Below are 22,491 nucleotides of genomic sequence, written 5' to 3'. Positions count from 1 at the left end.
CTGATGCATAGAGGAATGGATTTATATAAAGGAACAAATTTCCAGATGGTGTAAATTTTCAGTTATTAAAACGGATAGACCAAGCAATTTGGTACTTAAGGAATCTCTAGTTTCCTTTAGCAGAGATGAGTTTTTCAAAGGCAGTCACGTAGATGGGAGAATGGAGTGAAGACTCAGCACAATGAGGGGAGAATAGAAAAGAGACGTCTTGTGACTGAGACTTTCAATTTCAAAAAGCTTAACTCACGTTCTGAAATATGGCCTCTCACAATCCATCATGTAATTCATAGGCAGTAATGCAGAGTATAAAGAAAAAGGACTAGAAAGGCAGACAGAGAAGAGTCGGCATCCTGGCCATGTGTGACCTAGGATATATTATTTAATTTCTTTGAGGCTCAGATTCCCCATTATAACTTGGAGATAATAATAGTTGCTGCTAAGGTTATGAGTTATGAGATAATATAGGTATAGTGCATCAGGCTCAGGAAATAAATAAAAGTTTTAATAAAACCAATCCTGAATTGAGGAACCTTGAGCCACTGTCACTGAGAAATTTCACTGAGATGATGGAAAGAGAAAAGTGTAAAAAAAAAAAAAAGAGTAGATGATGATTCACAATTAAATTCATTGAAAAGAGCATCCTGTATCTATATAGCTCTGTTGATGACTATTAGCCACACTGTAATTGAATAAGAAAGATAAATATAATATGGAATAACTTGCTATATTCTTTGCAAGAAGTATCATTGACATGCTTTCTCTGACCGCCAGGCCTTCATACATACTGCAACTTTTGCTTTGAACACTTTTCTCTTCCTCCTCCCAATGCTTAATTCCTCAATCTTACAGGTTTGACATAAATGTTACTGCATCAGGGAAGCTTTCCTTGTCTTACCCCAGAATAATTTAAGAGTCCTGATAGGTGCTGCTGTCACACTCTTAACTTTCTCATTTGTAGTACTTCCTACAGTTTATTGAAATTGAACATTCATTCCCTGAGGGAATATAAACTCCTACAGAACCGAGTCGGTGTGTCTGTCTTGCTCCATGTTGTATCCAAGCCCCTGGGACAGTGTCTGGATCACATAAGACTTCAATTTTGTTTTTAATGAAGGCACTCATAAACATCAATTCTTGAGCATAAAGTCAGCATATTTTTGTTTTTATACTGAGCATTTACTATCTAATATAATATAAATATCAGTTATAGTTGACTTCTTCATGTTTAAAAATAACAGAAATAACATTTGCAGGATGGTGTGGAAGGTTCTGTGCACTAGGCTAGAACTTTGAGCCAACTGATAAATAAGGTTACCTCTAGCTCAAAGTTCTGGCATTCTATGATTCTTTGATTTTAAGGTCTTAAGAACCAACCTCCTAATTCTTAAATTACTGCAAGAGAGTACATTCGGAGTGCCAAAGCCATATTATTTCAGAATATTACGATGAAAGTATTATTATTATAGTTATTTAAAGGTAAAAATGCATTGTTAAAAGTAGAGAGGACTTTGAGGTTTGTTTTTTCCAGGGTGAAAACTGGCTGGTGCAGAACCATCTGTACTCCTTTTCACCATCTTCCTTGTCCCTCCCCCGTGTCCTACATTTTAAGATGACTAGTTAGTGTGAGCTGTATGTAACCATGAAAAAAGCAAAACCAGCTGGACTGCAGGAGGCATAACTTGCTTCCATACTCTTGAAGCTGCACAGTCTGACAATTAACTCACTAAGCCAGAGGTGTTCAAACTGCGGCCCGCGGGCCAACTGCGGCCCGCAATCCATTGTTAATTGGCCCGCAGCAAATTCCAAAAATACATTTAGTTTACTTAAATAAACCAGGTGACGCAATACGTACTTCACCTCGAGTGAGTGGCCCGGTTGTTTGTGTATTTTACCGCATATGGCCCTTGGTGAAAACCGTTGAAAAAAAGTTTGGAGACTCCTGCACTAAGCAAATCATGTGGCACAATGTCACAATACTGTGTCAAGGTTGTGAACGGTACCCTTAAACTTTAATTGCATGTTCTTGAATGTCAATTTTATTATTTTTTTGAGGGATAAATGATTTCTTTGTATTTACATCCTTCTGTGAAATACAAATGCTGATTCAGGAGTCAGTGTATGAGAAAAGACCCTCTTAAATGAAACCATCTTTTATAAACACTCATTATTTTTCCCAAGTCTGGATTTCATGGAAGTCCTACCACTCACAATTAAGCCTGTCTTCCATCTCTGCCATTTGAAGGCTGGTCTACTTCTAGCCCAAATCAGGGGAAATGAACAGAACCCAGCACAATTTATCCAACTCCCCAAGAGTGTTTTATTTCAAACTCTGATCCCTACCCTGTGATAAGAAACAAAATTCTGCTAGTTTGCTCCTAACAGTACCTGCTGTGAGAAAAATTGAAATCAGATGTTCACTGAAACATACTATCTTTCATCTAGACCCAGAAGCTAGATATAATTTTTAGAAGAAAAAAAAAAAAGTAGGTCCATGGCTGTGCATAGCAGCCACCCACCTGGCCCTAGACATTAACAGTGGTTGTTGAGGATGAGACTGCTGAGAAGACCCAAGAAGGTCAGGAGAGAACAAAGGTAGTTCTTTCTACTACATGATGGAGACGGAGGAGTGTACAGCTCCCAGACACCTCATCACCCATGCTTCATCCCAGAAGTCACTTGTGCTATCAGGCTATCTGAGGCTTATGGGCCTCTCCTTGTGGCTCTTCATAGTCTTCCCAGGGCTTCAGCTGGGGGCCAGGGATCATCACTGTCTTAAAGATGGGTTGCTTAGGGGGCGCCTGTGGGGGGATAATCTTGCTGTGCATTCTCCAGCTCCCATAGGGGTTTGTCAGGTGCTTTTCAATGACAACGTACTCCAGGACATCCTTGGACACATCTTCCTGCCCATACATTAATCTGCCAGACTGGTCCTAGATGGCTAAAGTCTGCCAGGTGTGCATGTGGATTGTAACCTGCCCATAAATGTTGCCTTGGTCTTGCATACTTGAACAGCGAACCTGAACCACTGGGGTGGCTCTAAAGATTCTACAAAGTTCCAGTGGACATTCTGATATTTGATGTCCCAGACCACGCCAGCAAACAGTTTTCAGTTGCTAAGATAGGAATTTGGTCATGGTCTGAGTTGTTTAGGCAAAGGTGAGCTTTAACGAAGATATTCTTAGCTTTTTCATGGAGGTCCTTTAGTTTAAAATTAGCATCATATTGTCTTATCTTCCATATTGACAATTGTGATTCCACATTCTTCTTCAATCGTCAGTGTTCCGTGGTAGTTTTCCTTTGAAAGAGATGACACCCGAACATCCCCGGCTGGAGGAACATAAGCATCAAAGATACCAGCTATACAGGCCAGATGTATGGGATGCCCCAAACGTTCTGGAGGAATGACCGGTCCTGCTTTCCAGGCATCTTCTATAAACTCCTTTCTGATTTGTATTTGGGTTCCTGTGTAGGCATGTGAAACATTTTTTAGTTCTCGCTGGAACTACAGCTATGGACTGGCTGCCAAGACAAACATCCTAAAGCCGTGGGTAAGCAAGTCAACACCCATAGCATGGGGGCTGCCATTTTGTCCACGCAAAGCTCAATTTTATTATTAAAGAGAGATTTGGTACTAAACACAAACCAGGAATGTGTTGGTTCCCTGAAAGCATTACCGAAGTTTTCCAAACCATCTCACTTGCAGTCCAGGAGTATACGATGTGGATCACAGTTTCAGGAAAGTATCCTTCACTCATTGTACAAATTCTTGTTGAGCACGCATACGATAAGACCTGTGTTTAGAACTGCGGAAAACAGTCAAAGAGCTGAAATAACTCGGATTTAGAAGTTATCACTCATAAAACTTGGAAAACATAAAGTGCTATTTTATATATTATTTCTATGTTTTATCATAATAGTCTTTAAAATGTATTCTTAAAATATATGTTGATGTCCTAACCCCCCAGACCTGTGAATGTGACCTTATTCAGAAATAGGGTCTTTGCATATGATCAAGTTAAGATGAAGACATTAGGACGCACCCTAATCCAATATGACTGTGTCCTTATAAAAAGGGAAAATTTGGACACTGAGATATGTACAAAAGGAAGACCACATGCAGACTCAGGGAAAATACCATCTACAAGCCAAGGAATGCTTAAGGCTACTAGAAATTAGGTGATAGACATGGAACAGATTTTCTTTCACTTCCCTCAAAAGAAACAAAACCTACCGACACTTTGATCTCTGACTTCTAGCCTCCAGAACTGTGAGATGATACATTTCTACTGTTTAAGTCACCCAGTTTGTGGTACCCTGTTACAGCAGCACTAGGAAACTACAACAAGCACTCTAGTTAAAACCCATTTATTTTTATGGTATTCCTGAGTCAAAGATACTATATTTATTACTATATAAATACTTTATGAAGCCATAAAGCAGTTGGATAATTTGATAAATCGCTTGTAGATCCATGTCCAAAATGTGGGTCTCTCTGGGTGGTGAGCACACAATGTGATATATAGGTTAAAAAAAAATGTAGGTCTCATACTAATGAATAAGAAAAATAACTAGAAACATAATAAAAATATAGACACTTGCCCATGATATTGAATAAGATGGAAATCAATACCATTTATTTTAGTTGAACCAGAATTCAGATTTTCTTGTCCCTTTATTACCAAAAAATCAGCCAAAGTAAAGAGCCATTTTCATTAAAAAAAAGAAAACCATCACTTACTTTGATATATCATTATGGATCTTCTGGATAAGCATCATCTTCTAATAGAGACTGACAACTCCTAGCAAAGAAAACTTCCGGGTTGAATTTGGTAAGGAATTATGTGACCAAAATCAAGACATAAAACAACATATTCCTGGTATTACTATGTAGAAACACAACAATTAGAAACTAAAGCACAGTAATTGTCACTGATCTACTATTACACTGACAGGAGGGATCAAAGGCAGCAACCAGAGGTCATTCCTTCGGTAATGTCACTACTATTTTTGTGCTTAAACTGAAAGAGTGGAATAGCAATTTGGTTTGTAGTTAAATACCACATTGAAAAGGGTTACTAATGTGTTAAACAAAGGAAATTCAAACTGGTCAGGGGACGTTTAACAAGAGTAATTTCAGGACAGGGCAGCTAAGGAAAATAAAATCAACTCTACAAATATAGTGTATTAACTGGAGCATAGCCAGTATACAAAAAATGTTTCTGGGAATGAATATGAATATGACACTTCTGTTCTGAACCTGTTGTTTAACTGAGAACCTAAAACCCATTAGGAGTCCTTAGGCCAACAAAAAGTTTTTTAAAACAATTATCACTGGAAACAAAGAAGTCAATGAAATTCCAGCTTACTATCTCTAATTGTATCAAATATGTCCTTCATTTAGTTGTTCAACAAATATTTATTGATCAGGAATTGGACAAATGACAGGACAAAATCTTTGTCCTTAAATAATTGTACGGGAGAAAGACTAGAAAAGAAACCGTTACAACAGTGGGTGTGGGGACAAGGGTGGATTGGGTATGGTAGCAAGTGCTCATGAGAGGATGGGTCTCTTAAACGATGATTAGGAGTTAGTAGTAGTCGGGTAGGGGGAAGAGAGCAGTAGCAGAACAAATCAGGCGTGCAAAGGAGGGAGGCTAGAGAACAAGGCTTTTCAGAGCACAGCATGTGGCTGTGCTGAGTCTGACATGGCAGATGATGAGAATAGAAAGGGAGACAATATCCCTATCCTGAAAGTGTTTGGGTGCTTTGCTAAAGGGTTGGACTTTGTTCTTTTTTCCCCTAACTTTACTGAGATATAACTGACATATAACATTGTGTAACTTTAAGGTGTACATGTTAGTTTTGATACACTCATATATTGCAAATTGATTGCCACCGTAGTTTTTAGCTAACACCTCCATTACCCCAAATAATTAGCATTCTTTTTTTTGTGGTGAGGACATTTAAGATTTACTCTCTTAGCAACTTTCAACTACATAGTACACTATTGTTATCTGTAATCACAAGCTGTGCATTAGATCCCCAGAACTATTCAACTTCTAATGGAAAGCTTGTACTCTTTGACCAGTATCTCCCTATTTCCCCCCAGCTTCAGCCCCTGGTAATCACTACTCCACTCTATTTCCATGAGTTTGGTTTTTCAGACTGTTTCTTAATATAATGAGGAGGCATAGATAATTATAAGTGATTCAATGAAATGACCAGATCTACCTATTCAAAAAATTGTGCTAGTAGTGGGAGAATAAAGAATGAATTGTCACTGGGTAGAACTAAAAACAGTGATGACAAAGGTTGTTTTAGGAATCCAGGTGAGCAATGAGGACCTGAATTAAGACAATGGCAGAAGAGATGGAGAAGAGGGGACATATATGAGAAATACTTAGGAGGTAGATTTAACTTCACTTATGACCACTTAAGAGTCCATGATACAAGCCAGACACTGTGCCAACTACAAAGGAAATAGAAAGGACAGAAATACCTCTTGTCTTTAAGTAATTTCTGGTCCAGTGATGACTACAAACAGTTAAACCAATTACAAGTCCATATGGAAAGTATTATGATAGCTGTATGAGTGGGAGCTGTGGTTGCCCAGAGAAGATGTGATAACTCACACCGGGGAAAGAAAGAGAAAGGAGCAAAGGCTAATGAGGGGATGGGAAAGAAAAAGTGGGTGCTTCCCAGATGAAACGAACCTGGAAAGATTACATAGAGGGAAGGAAGATATGCAAGGTCATTTTGCAAAACTGCAAGTAGTTTCCAATGTGTGAACATAAGGTACATAAGAACATGTGGTGAAAACCAAGGCTGGAGAAACCAAGATAAGAATAAGAAGGGCTTATGCCTCGAAGAGGAGTTTGAAATTAATTCTGAAGGCTGTAGGGCACCATTGAAGAAATTTAGGCAGGCAGACAATGTGACCTAACCGGTATTTTAGACAGATACCTGTGGTGGCAGGATGGAGGGTATATTGTAGAAGGATGAGCAAGCAAAATCAGTAATGACGTTGGGAACTGAGTGCAAGCAAGGTTCTAAGTCAAGGCTAAGATAAAGAGGTAGAATTTATAGGACTTGTGGCTGAGCTGATGGGAGGTTTTAGAAAAAGAAGTAGTTGAAAAATGGCTGTGCTACAGCTCTTACCACAGTGATTATTTTCACATAAAAGGCACTCATAAATGTTGATAGAATGTAACTAAATTGCTTATTTTCTTTAAAAGGAAACTAATTCTTGTCTCAACCAACTAATTCTTCCAAAATATAAATATTTGGTTCAGTTAATGCTTCAAAGAAGTGTGGTTTTAGAACCTTTAGAGTTTACTACCATTGTATTCATGTTTTAATCCATTATTGCAAATATTTGCACAAAGCTTTTGGAGAACTAAAGAGTGCTAGTATTCAAAATTATTGCTTTTCACAATGACACTTGTGGTTTGGAAGTTCCAGTGTTACCTCCTATGTAACACAACTGTTGCTTCCCAAATTGCTTCATTTTTCCTTAAAGAATATTGGAAAATGGCAGGATGTTTGATAAGAATAGAAAGGTATTATTGTATCATTACGAGGAGTTGTGTGGATACGTAGCATTAACAAAGGAAGAACACCATGGTTCTTTTTTCATAATTTTACAGCTTCCCATATCATCAATTTTAAAGCTCCTAACCTCTCACTTGGGTCTGACTTTGAACTCTTGTCCTGATGCATCTACGCAAATTTGAGACAATTATAAATAAAAATTGGAGGCTCCTATTCATGTTCACTACATCTAATCTGTCAGTTTATTCTCTCATCAGGATAAGTTTACGAAGCTACAAAGCACCTGATTGGATCTTGCCTAACAGGTCACCAATTTCCTATTGAATAACATTCACTATAATTCTCCTCTCTCCTTATTCTCATCAGATCAAACTTAACTAAGGAATATAATATTCCTGCTCAATCTCTGATAATGATAGGATTTATCTGCATCCCTACTTAAGCAACCATAATCACATCAGAACTATAAGTAAATTTATTTCAGGTTATATAGAAAATTCTTCATATCCACCTGAAATGTTTCATTAGTAGAATATGGCAGTACAATTTTCAATAAATATACTAAAGATTTTTTCAAGAGCATTTTATATCAAACTCTATCACAATTACCAATAATAAACCATATAAAGACATACACTATAATTCCATGAGTTTAATCAAATCTCAACTTGTTGCATACCCAAATAGCCACTTGTGAACAAACTTTCTCCACCTTAAACAAATCAAGCATTTGTAATATATCTCAAACTGCCTTTTAATACATATGTGTGACAGTTGACTGTATGTGTCAACTTGACTGGGCTAACAGATGCCCAGGTAACTGGTAACACATTGTTTCTGGGTGTATCTGTAAGAGGATTTCCTTAGGGTGATAAACATTTGAATAGGTAACAAATCAGGAGCAGAGAATATGCCCATCACCAAGGTGGATGGGAATCACCCAATCCAGCGAGGACCTGAATAGAAACCAAAGGTGGAGGAAGAGAAATTTGCTCTCTTTGCTTGAGCTAGGACATCAGTGCTCCTGGTTCTCAGGCTTGCAGACTCAGACTGAATCATATCACCAGCTTTCCTGGTTCCCCAGCATTTAGACCACAGATCATGGAACTACCTTGGCCTCCATATTCACTTGAGTCAATTTCTACAATAAATCTCCTCTTATCTATATCTATATCTATATCTATATCTATATCTATATCTATATCTATATCTATATCTATATCTATATCTATATCTATATCTATATCTATGTCTATATATTTATATCTCTATATGTATGTGTGTGTATATATATATATATATATGTATAAATATATACATATAGAAAGAAAATCAGGGTCCTCCAGAGAAACAGAGCCAATGGGATATCCCATTGGCTCTGTTTCTCTGGAGGACCCTGATTAGTACAATATGCAATCATAAATATGAGTGATAAGAGTTACTTTGAAAGAATAAATTTTAAGACTCAAATCTGGATAAGAAAATGCAAAACTTCCATGCTCTCATATTCCACTACATTTAAGTGAAGTCAATTAATTAAACTGTTGAATCCACACTCTTAAATGTTGGTTTATACCATATCATTTCTATACTAAAGTTCACCTGTGTGATAATTGTTTTATTTACTCTACTTCCAGATCCTGTATTTGGCTCTCCATGAACATTAGCTTGAGTAAGCCTAGAAATTAATACCTTACCCAAAATCACCATCCAAAATCAACAAAAGCAGCATCACATTTTCGTATATTTGCTATAATTAACAAGACATGATTACTGTCCAATAAATTAATGTAAGCCACACACCTCAATCACCATAATTCTGACTCTCCCCATGGACTTAGGTTTTATCTGTTTCTCAATTAAATACCAAGGTATTCTATTAACTTCACATATTCTCCTCTGACATCAAAAATTGCCCCCAATATCAGTTACATAATAAGTCTACCCATCATTAGCTTTACCTATTTGCCATGAACAAAATCTTGAACTTCATTTGGCAGCTGAGCAGGCTTAATCAAATTCAGCTGGGAAAAATAGTAGCCTCTACCTCAATTGTTCACAAAGACTAAAGAGCAATCATTATTGTGTAAAGCCCAACTCTAATTAATCCCAATCATTTTATTTACTTTATCTTCACAATTACTTTATTCGTTATCTGAAATCATTTGCCAGTTGCCAAGACACAGGTCTTGCCGTTTATATCATCTATAATTGGTATTGTCACCATACCATTTTAAATTCTTAGGGTATGTTCCCCATTAACAAGGTTTCTTCCCAAATACCTTATCCTTGAAGAATTTATCAAGCACAATATTGTCATTTTAACAATATCATCACCATTTTATCACATATTTCTCCTAAATAGGAATTATTTAGTCATTACTAGTCACATTTTTAACTAATAGCAACGACATTAAGAAACATATAGGTGTCATCCTTTACTAGACCCCAAATAATTTCCATTCTCTTTTCCTACGTCTCTCTTTTTAGAGTTCAGGACACTTGAGAAAAAAAATTGTCAAATGTAACAAGTTTGTGCTGAGTGTTTTTAGTTATTTCACTTACTTACAAGCAATAAAGACCATTTACAATTAGCTCATGTGGAGGAATGAGGAGACGGATTTCATGGAAGTTCAAGAACTAGAGCTGTAAATTGGTTTTGGATTTAAGCTCATTCCAGAAATCTCAGATGCAGGAGTACAAGAATCTTTCCTCTACTACTCTGTTGTTAGTGTTACTCAGTTCTATTCTATATATCTACTTCTTTCTATCCTGCTTTAATAACTGTTTCTGCCTGTTTATAATTTCTACTTCCCCACGTGGTCCATTATGGCCCGCCATGCTCTGCTTCTGTCTCATAAATTTTAAGCTAAAGCTTCCACCAGTAACTGATAAATTATTTCTTTGTTCCTTAGGTCCAATTCATAAGAAAGAAAATTCATTTAGTCAAATTAATCTCTTTGATCTGACCTTAGAGGATGTAGATTACTGTCTTGCATAAGAATTAGTTGTTCTTGGGTCCGATGGTTATTCCAGTCCAATAAATGGGGTTGGAGGATGGGGAAAAAGAAAGATGATCACCACAATACCTACCAAATATGGCTCTTGAGACAGCAGGGTTCAATGCTGGGTCAGTTTTCTCGGTACAGGGCAAGCACAAAGATGAAGATGGCCAGTGGTTGTAGATGAGTCAAGAAGATGTAACTCTATTCCTTGTTGAATGTTTACCTCAGTTTTATCAAATTCTACTATACTATTTAGGCAACACAACTATGTAAAAGATGAATTATAAATTCTTTAAAAGATCATTTATAGAACCTACAAAAAAACTCCATAGTTAACATAATACTTAATGGTGAAAAATGGAATGTGTTCCTCCTAAGATCAGGAACAAGACAAGGATGTCTACTCGTGTCACTTCTATTCAACACTGTGCTGGAGGTGCAGCAAGGGCAATTAGGTAATAAAAAAAAGTCAACTAGATTGGAAATGAAGAAGTAAAACTCTCCATTTGCAGATATTATGATCTTGCATATAGAAAATCCTAAGGAATCTAATAACAAACAAACAAACAAACAAAACTAATAAACAAGCTCTGCAAGACTGCAGGATACAAAATCCATATTAAAAAATCAATTCTATTTTCATGGCAATACAGTTTTAGAACAAACTGAAAATAAAATTAAGAAAACAATTTTATGTGTAATAGCATCAAAAAGAATAAAATAGGGATAAATTTAACAAAAAAATATAAAAGTCAGACTCTGAGAACTACAAATCATTGTGAAAAAATTTTTAAGGGATAAATAAATGGAATGTCCTCCTATGTTCATGGATTAGAAGATTTTATATTATAAAGATGGCAATCTCCTTACCAAAAATCCAGCTGGCTTCTTTGCAGAAATGACAAGCTGATCCTAAAATTTATAAGGGTTTTCAAAAGACCCAAAGTAGCCAAAACAATGTCTTGGGGGGAAAAAAAATGTTGGAGGACTCACATTTTTTAATTTCAAAACTTACTACAAAAGTACAGTAATCAAGACAGTGTAGGCTGGTATATGTATATACGTATAGATAATGAAACAGAATTGAGAGTCCAGAAATAAACCCTCACATGTACGGCCAATTAATTTTTAACTAGGGTCTCAAGGCAATTTAATGGAGGTAAAGAATAGTCTTTTTAACAAATGGTGTTGGGACAACTGTACATTCACTTACAAAAGAATAAAGTTGGACTCCTACTTCATACCATATAAAAATTTCACTAAAAACTGTTCTAAGACCTAAATGTAAGAGTGAAAACTACAAAACTCTTGGAAGAAAACATAGGTGTAAATTTTTGTAGACTTGGATTAGGTGATAGCTTCTTAGCTATGATACCAAAAGCACAAGTAACCAGAGAGGGGGGAAAAAGAACTTTTGTTCTCCAAAGCACACTATCAAAAAGTGAAAAGACAACCCACAGAATGAGAGAAAATATTTGCAAATCAGATATTTGATACGGGACTTATACCCAGAATATATAACAAACACTTAACAATTCAATAATATAAAGACAAAAGGACCCAATTTTTTAAATGTACGAAGAATCTGAATAAGTATTTCTCCAAAGAAAGTAAACAAATTGCCAATAAGCACATTAAAAAAGAAGCTCAACATCATTAGGTATCAGGGAAATGCAAATCAAAACCACATGGAAATACCACATCACACCCAAGGTAAGTATTATTTAACTAAAGAGACAGATAATAAAAAGTCCTGGCAAGGATGTAGAAAAATTGAAACCCTCATACATTGCTGGTGAGCTTTTTAAAGGGTATAGCTGCTTCAGAAACAATCAGGAAGTTCCTCAACAGGTTAGACATATAGTCACCATATGACTGACCAGTTCTACAACTAGGTATATACCCAAGCTGAATAAAAACATATGAACAAGTATTCAAAAATTTTAACACAAATGTTCACAACAACATTACTCATAATCACCCAAACTTGGAAACAACCCAAATGTCTATCAACTGATGAATGGTTAAATAGATGTGGCGTATCCACATAATTGAACATTATTTGAATATTATTAATATTATTGAATATTAGTATATTAATTGAATAAAAAGGAATGAAATACTGATACATGCTACAACAGGGATAACCTTGAAAACATTATACTAAATGAAAGAAGAAAGTTACAAAAGACTACTTATAGTATGATACCATTTATAGGAAATATCCAGAATAGGCAAATGTGTAGAGACATAAAGTAGATTAGTGGTTTCCTAGGTCTGGAGGTGGGGTGAGATTGGGAAAATGAAGAGTAACTACTAATAGGTTTGTGATTTCTTCTTGGAGTGATGAAAATGTTCTAAAATTGATCTTGGTGATTACTCTGTGAATATACTAAAAACCATTGAATTATACACTTTAAATGGGTAAATTGTACGTATGTGAATTTATCTCAATAAAGCTGTTATTAAAATAAACTTACAAATACATATTCCTTTGATATTAGTTAACATAATACAGTAATTATACACTTGTTATACTTTCTAAACAAAAAATTATAATGCAAATCTTACACCACTATTTAGCAAAGAATACAAAATTATCCCAGACAAGAAAAAGCTAAAGGAGTTCATCACCATCAAACCACTATTACAAGATGTGTTACTGGGACTTCTTTAAGAAGAAAAAAAAGATTAAAAATATGAATAATAACATGGCAATAACTACATACCTATTAATAATTACTTTATATGTAAGTAAATTAAATGCTCCAATCAAAAGACATAGGGTGGCTTAATAGATAAGACCCATACATATGCTGCCTACAAAAGCCTCATTTCAGATCAAAAGACACACACAGACTAAAACTCACGTGATAAAAAAATATATTTCATGCAGATAGATTATTTTTTAAAAAAAGAGCTACAAATACACCTGACAAAATAGACTTTAAAACAAAGGCTATAACAAGGGATAAAGAAAAACCCAAACATTCTACTTCTGGGTATTTATCTGAAGAAACCCAAAACAGTAATTCAGAAAGACATACACATCCCTATCTTCATTGCAGTATTATTTATATTTATATTAGCCAAAAATTGGAAGCAACCTATTGTCTATCGATAGATGAATGATAAAGAAGTGGTACATATATTCAATGGAATATTATTCAGCCATAAAAAAGAGTGAGATTTTGCCATTTGTGACAACATGGATGGACCCAGAGGGTATTATGCTAAGTGAAATAAGTCATACAGAGAAAGACAAATACCATATGATTTCACTTATATGTGGAATCTAAAAACAATAAACAAACAAACAAACTCATAAATACAGAGAACATCTTGATGGTTGCCAGATGGGAGGAGTGTTAGGGGCATGGGTGAAAAGGGGGAGACATAGAGTGGCTGAATGGATTTAAAAACAACAACAACTTTATGCTGCATATACTTTAGTTTTAAGCACATATTAATACATAGACTGAAAGTAAAAGGATGGAAAAAGATATTCCATGCAAATGGTAAACAAAAGACAGAAGGGTAGCTTTAAGTCAAAAACTGTCACAAGAGACAGAGAAGGTCATTTTATAATAATAAAGACGTCAATTCATCAAGCGGATGCACCCAACATTAGAGCACCTAAATATATGAAGTAAATATTAACAGAACTGAATGGAGAAATAGACAGCAATGCAATAATAGTAGGGGACTGCAATACCCGACTTTCATCAATGGATAGATCATCCAGGCAGAAAATTAATATGAAACTTTTATAGTGGATTTGAATAACACTATACACCAAATGGACCCAACTGACATATACGTAACACGCCATCCAACAGCTGAAGAACACTCTTTTCAAGCGCACATGGAACATTCTCCAGGATAGATTATATGTTAATTCTATGCTACAAGTCTTAACAAATTTAAGAAGATTGAAACCATACCAACTATCTTTTCTGATCACAATGGTATGAAACTAGAAATAAGTAACAGAAGGGAAATTAGAAATTCACGAATATGTTGAAATTAAACAACAAACTCCTGAATAAACAATGGTCAAAAAAGAAATCAAAAGTATGTTGAGACAAACAAAAAAGGAAACACAACATTCCAAAACTTACAGGATGCAGCAAAAGTAGGTTTAAAAGGGATGTTTATAGTAATAAATGCCTATATTAAGAAAAGAGGAAAATCTCAAATAAACAACCTAATTTTATACCTCAAGGAAACAGAAAACAAGAAAAAACTAAGCCCCAAGTTAGCAGAAGGAAGGAAATAAAGATTAAAGCAGAAATAAATTAGAGACTAGAAAAACAATAGAAAAGATAAACAAAACTAGAAGCTGATTTTTTGAAAAGATAAATAAAATTGACAAACCTTTAGCTAGACTAAGAAACAAGAGAGAAGACTCAAACAAATAAATTATAATGAAGGAGGAGACATTACAACTCATACCACAGAAACATTATACAAAGGATTACAAGAAACTATTACAAACAATTATATGCCAACAATGAGATAACCTACAAGAAATGGATAAACCCTAGAAACATACACTATACTGAAACTGAATTATGAGCATATAAAAAATATAAATAGACCAATAATAAGTAAGAAGATTGAATCAGTAATCAAAAACCCCTAACAAAGAAAAGCCAGGACTTGATGGCTTCACTGGTGAATTCTACAAATATTTAAAGAACAATTAACGCCAATCCTTCTCAAACTCTTCCAAAAAATTGAAGAGAACACTTCCAACCTTATTTTATGAGGCCAGCATTATCCTGATACCAAATTCAGACAAAGACACTACAAGAAAAGAAAATTACAGACCAATATCCCTGATAAATATAGATGCACAAATCTTCAACAGGATACCAGCAAACTGAATTCAGCAGCACAAAGGATCATACACCATGATTAAATGGGATTTATCCCTTGGATACAAAGATGACTCAACATATGCAAATCAGTAAATATGATACAACAAATTAACAGAATGAAGGATAAAATCATATAATCATCTAAATAGATAAAGAAAAAGCATTTGACAAAATTTAACACCCTTTTATGATAAAAACTCTTAACAAATTTGGTATAGAAGGAATGTACTTCAACAGAGTAAGGCCATATATGAGAAGTCCAGCTAACATCGTACTCAATAGTGAGTAGTTGAAAGCTTTTCTTCTCAAATCAGAAACAAGACAAGTATGCCCACTCATACCAATTCTATTTAACAGTGGACTGGAAGTTGCAGGCAAAACAAATAGGAAAGAAAAAAAATAAAGGCATGCAAATAGGAAAGGAAGTAAGTAAAATGGTCTCTGTTTGCAGATGATGTCTTATACATAGAAAACCCTAAAGACTCCACAAAAAAAACTGTTAGAAGTAATAAACAAATTCAGTAAAGTTACAGGATACATAATAAATATACAAAAGTCAGTTGCATTTCTATACACTAACAACAAACTATTCAAAAAAGAAATTAAAAAAACAATGCCATTTACAATAGCATCAAAAAATACTTAGAAATAAATTTAATTAAGGAGGTAAAAGGTCTGTACACTGAAAACTGTAAGACATTGAAGAAAGAACTTGAAGAATACGCAAATAAATGGGAAGATATGCCATGTTCATGAATTAGAAGAATTGATATTGGTAAAATGCCCTTAATATAGAAAGAGATCAACAGATTCGATACAATCCCTCTCAAAATTTTAATGGCATTTTTCACAGAAATAGAAAAACCTTAAAATTCATATAGAACCAGAAAAGATCCCAAACAGCCTAAGCAGTCTTGAGCAATGAGAACAGAGCTGAAGACATCTCATATCCTGATTTCAAACTATATAGCAAAGCTATATTAATACATATGGTACTGGCATAAAAACAGACACATAGACCAATGGAAGAGAATAGAGAGACCTTAACCAAATCAATGCATTTATAGTCAATCCATCTTTCATAAGGGTGCCAAGAACACACCCTTATGGGGAAAGGACAATATCTTCAATAAATGGTGTTGGGAAAACTAGATATCCACATACAGAAGAATGAAATTGGACCTTATCTCACACCACAAAAATTGACTTAAAATGGACTAAAGATTTAAATGTAAAACCTAAAATTGTGAAACTACTAGAAGAAAACATAGGAAAACATTTTCTTGAAATAATCTGGGCAATGATTTTTTTGGATATGACCCTGAAAAGCACATACACCCAAAACAAAAACACACAAAGAGATTGTATCAAACTAAAACCTTTACGCCGGCCCGGTGTCTCAGGTGGTTGGAACTCAATGCTCCTAACTCCGAAGGCTACTGGTTCAATTCCCACATGGGCCAGTGGGTTCTCAACCACAAGGTTGCCAATTCGATTCCTCAAGTCCCGCAAGGGATGGTGGGCAGCGCCCCTTGCAACTAAAGATTGAACATGGCACCTTAGGCTGAGCTAAGCTGAGCTGAGCTGCCACTGAGCTCCCAGATAGCTCAGTTGGTTGGAGAGTGTCCTCTCAAACACAAGGTTGCCGGTTGCCAGTTCGACTTCTGCAAGGCATGGTGGGCTGTGCCCCCTGCAACTAGCAACTGCAACTGGACCTGGAGCTGAGCTGCACCCTCCACAACTAAGATTGAAAGGACAACAACTTGACTTGGAAAAAAGTCCTGGAAGTACACACTGTTCCCCAATAAAGTCCTGTTCCCCTTCCCCAATAAAATCTTAAAAAAAAAAAAAAAAAAACTGAAAAGCTTTTGCACAGCAATGGGAACAATCAACAAAATGAAGAGACAATCTACATAATAAGAAAATATGTTGCAAACTACCGTGTTTCCCACAAAATAAGACCTAATCGGAAAATAAACCTTAGCATGATTTTTCAGGATGCTCGTAATATAAAATAAGCCCTACCGTATTTTCCCCAAAAAAAGACCTGGTCTTATATTAATATTTGCTCCAAAAAACACATTAGGGCTTATTTTATATTATGAATATCCTGAAAAATCATGCTAGTGCTTATTTTCCGGTTAGGTCTTATTTTCGGGGAAACACGGTATACATCTGATAAGGAATTCATATCCAAAATATATAAGGAACTCAAATAACTCAGTAGCAAGAAAACAAGTAACCTGATTTTAAAATGGGCAAAGGGTCTGAACAGACATCACTCAAAAGAAGACATACAAATGGCCAATAGGTATTATGAAAAAATGTTCAGCATCACTAATCATCAGGGAAATGCAAATCAAACCAGGAAATATCACCTCACTGCGTTAGAATGGCTATTATCAAATAGACAAAATATAAGTGTTGGAGAGAATATGCAGAAAAGGGAACACTTGTATACCTTTAGTGGGAAGTACAGACGCTCCTCAGAAGATTAGAAATAGAACTTCCACATGATCCAGCAAACTCACTTCTGGGTATATATCTAAAGGAAATGAAATCAGTATCTCAAAGAGATATCTGCACCCCCATGTTCATTGCAGCATTATTCAGAATAGCCAAAATATGGAATAAAGTCCTGTTAGTGGGCAACTTAATTGCCCACTAACAGGTGAATGGATAAAGAAAATATAGTATATACACATACAATATAATATTATTTAGCCTTTAAAAATAAGGAAATCTTGTCATTTATGACAACATGGATGAACCTGGAGGACATATGCTAAGTGAAATAAGCCAGACACAGGAAAACAAATACTGTGTGATTTCCCCTATATGTAGAATCTGAAAAAGTCAAACTCACAGAAGCAGAGAGGAGAGTGGTGGTTGCTGGGAGTACGGGTGGGGGAAACAGGGAGATGTTGGTCAAAGGGTACAAAGTTTCAGTTATGCAAGATAAATAAGTTCCAAAGATCTAATATAAACTGTGTTTTCCCGAAAATAAGACCAAGCTGGACAATCAGCTCTAATATGTCTTTTGGAGCAAAAATTAATATAAGACCCAGTCTTATTTTAATATAAGACCCAGTCTAATATAATATAATATAATGTAATATAATATAATACCGAGTCTTATATTAATTTTTGCTCCAAAAGATGCATTAGAGCTGATTGTCCAGCTAGGTCTTATTTTTGGGGAAACACGGTGGCGTGGTAACTATATAATAGAGTAGTTGAAATTTGCTAAGATAGTTAAGTCTTCAATGTTCTCACTATACACAAAAAAATGGTAACTATGTGAGATGATAGATATGTTAATTAGTTTGATTGTGGTAATCATTTCACGGTGTATATGTACAGTCATCCCTTGGTATCTGTGGGGGATTGGTTCTAGGACCCCCTCCTCTGAACATACCCAAATTCAAGGATGTTCATTTAATTTGCATATAATCTATATACATCCTCCTGTATACTTTATATCATCTCTAGATTACTTATCATACCTAATACAATATATATGCTATGTAAATAAATGCTATACTGTATTGGTTAAGGAGTAAAGATAAGAAAAAAATCTGTATATGTTCAGTACAGACACAATTATCATAGGCCTAACTACATAGTACAGGTCAACAACAACATAACATATTTAAAAAATATTTTTGATCCATGGTTGGTTGAATCCGCAAACATAGAACCCTCAGATATAGAGGACCGACTATATATCGAAACATCATGTTGTACACCTTAAATATATACAATTTCATTTGTCAACTATACCTCAATAAAGTGAAAAAATGAACAATTAAGCATAAAAAAACCTGCATGACTCCTTTACTATGACATAAAGCCATTTGAACGAATAGTTTTAAAACATTCTGTTGATTGGGCTAGACTTATAACTCCAGAAAAAAAGTAAACATGCATGAAATCATCTGTACAATTTCAGCACAGCTCTCTCTTAAAGAATACGTGAGTTGAACGAAGAGACTGGAAGTTAGGACTCGTCGCTTTAACACAAACATAAACCTGTTCTTTTGCTTGTGAAATATGACTAATAGCATAGGATATTATCCTCCTGTCAGAGGGTTTTTGAAGAGTGATCCAACAGTGAGCCAAATGCATAAAGCATCATGCATAGAGCACAACAGTTCTGCTGCTCTTCAAGCTTCGTCCCCCTGAGGAGCTGTTGAATGCAGAACTCTCATTTACTAGCAGTATTAATATTCAGCTCTATGGAACTCAGAGCTACATGTTTTTTTCATAAATAATTTTGCAGCTAAAGCACTAAAGATGTCAGAAGACTACCATTTTAAACAGTCTTCTAGCTTTTATATGTAATCTCTGGGAAGGTCACATAGAGCTAAAAAAATTTCCATTAAAGCACTTAGGAAAACTTGCTCTCTCTCTTTTGTTTAACCTTACATATACCCTCATCCTCATATGACACATTAATTACATAGAGAAAAACAGCACTTTATAATGGTCTAATTCCTAGGGAGTCGCCTTCTCACTCTCAGTGTCCCCAGGGTGAGAAGAACCCAGGTGAGCAGGAAGCAGGACAGTGGGAGGCCTGCAGGGGATTGGCCCCAGCCATGGGCTAATTTGGGGAGGGGGCTAAAGCCAAATGTGGGCCTTTGAGAATTTCTGCCACAATTCCTTTGCACGCTTGCTTAATCCTCACTGTCCAATATGGCAGCCACTTGCCACATGTGCCAATCTGAGCCGAGATGTGCTCTACATATAAAACACACATGGAATGATTAATTTGAAAAGGGAATATAAAGTATTTCAGTAATAGTTTTATTTTGAATACATTTTGAAATGATAATATTGTTGATAAATTGGGTTAAATAATTATGTAAATCAATTTCACATTTCTTTTTACTTTTTTCAATGTGGCTATCAGAAAAATTTAAATTACATCTGTAATTTTAAATTACATCTGCGGTTTGCAATATATTTTTACTGGATGTGCTGACATAACTTATGAGAAACTGAAGCTTTTAAGGGCTGGAGGGGTCATGGAGGCCATCAACAGCTCCATGATACAGATGAGAAAACTGAGGCCCAGAGAATGACCTGCCCGAAGGCACACAGGGAATTTGCAGCAGAATTTGCAGCTGGGCTTGGGGTCCAGTCTCCTCATTCCCTGTAGCTCTGGGTATGGGTTCAAGCCATAGGGCCCCATGCAGATCGTGAAGGCATCTGCCCCTCCACTGGCCCTGGGTGCACACTCGAAGGGGATTTCTGAGACCATCATCAGGCCTGGAGACTCAGCCCAATCCAGCCACAGCCTCAGGTGGGCCTGATGTGGCTGAAGGACAATGCAATCCTGTCTCCATAAGAAGCAGTGATGCTTTTAAGCATCCCATTTACAATGAGAATCATAACAGCACCTACCTCTCAGGGTGCTTGGCACGCACCAACCTTAATAAAATATTTACAGTTAGCATCACCAGTAATGCTTGCTAGTCTAATGCACTGAGACAGACACAGCATCACTCTGTAATATTCCTAGCAAAAATGCATAACCTGAATCTAATCAGGAGGAAATATCAGAGGAGTCAAATAGAGCAATGGACTTGCTGTGAATTGGCCTGTATGCTTGAAAATGTCAAGATCATGAAAGAAAGAAAAAGAAAAAATCACGGAACCGTTTCATTTTAAAAGAGACAAATGAGACATGACAACTATAAACAATGTCTGATCTGGATTGGATCCTGGAACAGAAATGATTCTTTTTTTTTTTTGCTAGAAAAATACATTAATGAGACGGAAGGAAACTAGACTGGATGGTAAACACACAATCAAGTACACAGATGTTGCATTATAAATTTGTACACCTGAAATTTATATAATGTTATTAAGCAATAAACTTAATAAAAATACAAAATATTAAAAAAAATACATGAATGGGACAATTGGCAAAATTTAAATCTGTAGATTATATAATAACATTGCATCAATATTAATTTTCTGATTTTGATAATTGTACTATGGTGATATAAGATAATGTCTTTTGTTTTGTTTCTGTTTTTGTTTTGACGTTCTTAAGCCTCATGTCTGCAAGTTACTCTCAGTTTTTAAAAAATCTAGCTATAAAAAGCTGTTAATTTAGGGGATCTAGATGAGAGTATACAAGAATTTTTTGTTCTGTTTTTGTAACTTTTATGTAAGTTTAAAACATAAATAATCTCAAACAAAAAACAATTTGGAAGACAGATCTAATACAGTATTCTTCCTAGTACCTCCACCCTAACTTATGATGCTCAAAATTTTAACCAGACTGGAAAAGAGTTTGTATTTTGAATTTCTCTAAATTGAAAAAGAAAAATTCATTGTGTTGTTCTATTCACTGGTAGGTATACTCCCAGCATGTTCTATGACTGTATAATAATTTTTTTTCTGCTGGCAAGTTAAGAGAAACAACTAAACATTTGGTACTTATAAAATTCATTTTACAATATTTATTAAAAACCTACTATGTGGCAGTCACTGTACTAGATTCAGGGATAAAGAAATAAAACATACATAGTATGTGACCTAAAGGATTTTACAGATTAGCAGGGGAAACAGACATATAAATGAATAATTGCAATGAAGTAGTATACATGTTATAAGTGTGTGAAAGAGAGGGAGGGAGGGAGGGAGGGAGGGAGGGAGGGAGGGAGAGAGAGAGAGAGAGAGAGAGAGAGAGAGAGAGAGAGAGAGAGAGAGATCTACCATTCTATACAAAGGATGGATGGACCAATTCCTAGAGATCTGGGAAAAGGAGGTGGTTAGAAAAATCTTCATAAGATACACAGTGTTAAAACTGGGTCTTAAAAGATGAATAGTGGGTTAGATAGACAAATGGAGGAAAGGGTATGGGGACAGGAGTTGAATGGCATGAGCAAAGGATATGGAGCTATAAAACAACCTAGAGTATTAGTGGGACAACAAATAATTCAGAATGGCTGAATCCAAGATGAGAAGTGGCCACAGTGAGAAAAGAAACTGGAGAGAAGTAGAGCCCAGTTCTTTGAGGGTCTCATAAGCCATTGTGA

At 35.6% G+C, this 22,491-nt stretch overlaps 1 pseudogene; it reads right to left on the bottom strand.

The window, feature by feature from the left end:
• Positions 1-2,536: 2,536 nt before the first annotated feature.
• Positions 2,537-3,735, bottom strand: LOC141566966 (large ribosomal subunit protein mL45 pseudogene; annotated as a pseudogene).
• Between the last annotated feature and the right edge of the window lie 18,756 nt (positions 3,736-22,491).

This window comes from Rhinolophus sinicus, chromosome 1 (assembly GCF_057876585.1).
Source record: "Rhinolophus sinicus isolate RSI-liver-muscle chromosome 1, RSI-T2T, whole genome shotgun sequence".
NCBI classification, from domain to species: Eukaryota; Metazoa; Chordata; class Mammalia; order Chiroptera; family Rhinolophidae; genus Rhinolophus; species Rhinolophus sinicus.
Note: the sequence above shows the minus strand (reverse complement) of the source record. Positions and strands in the feature narration are given on the sequence as shown.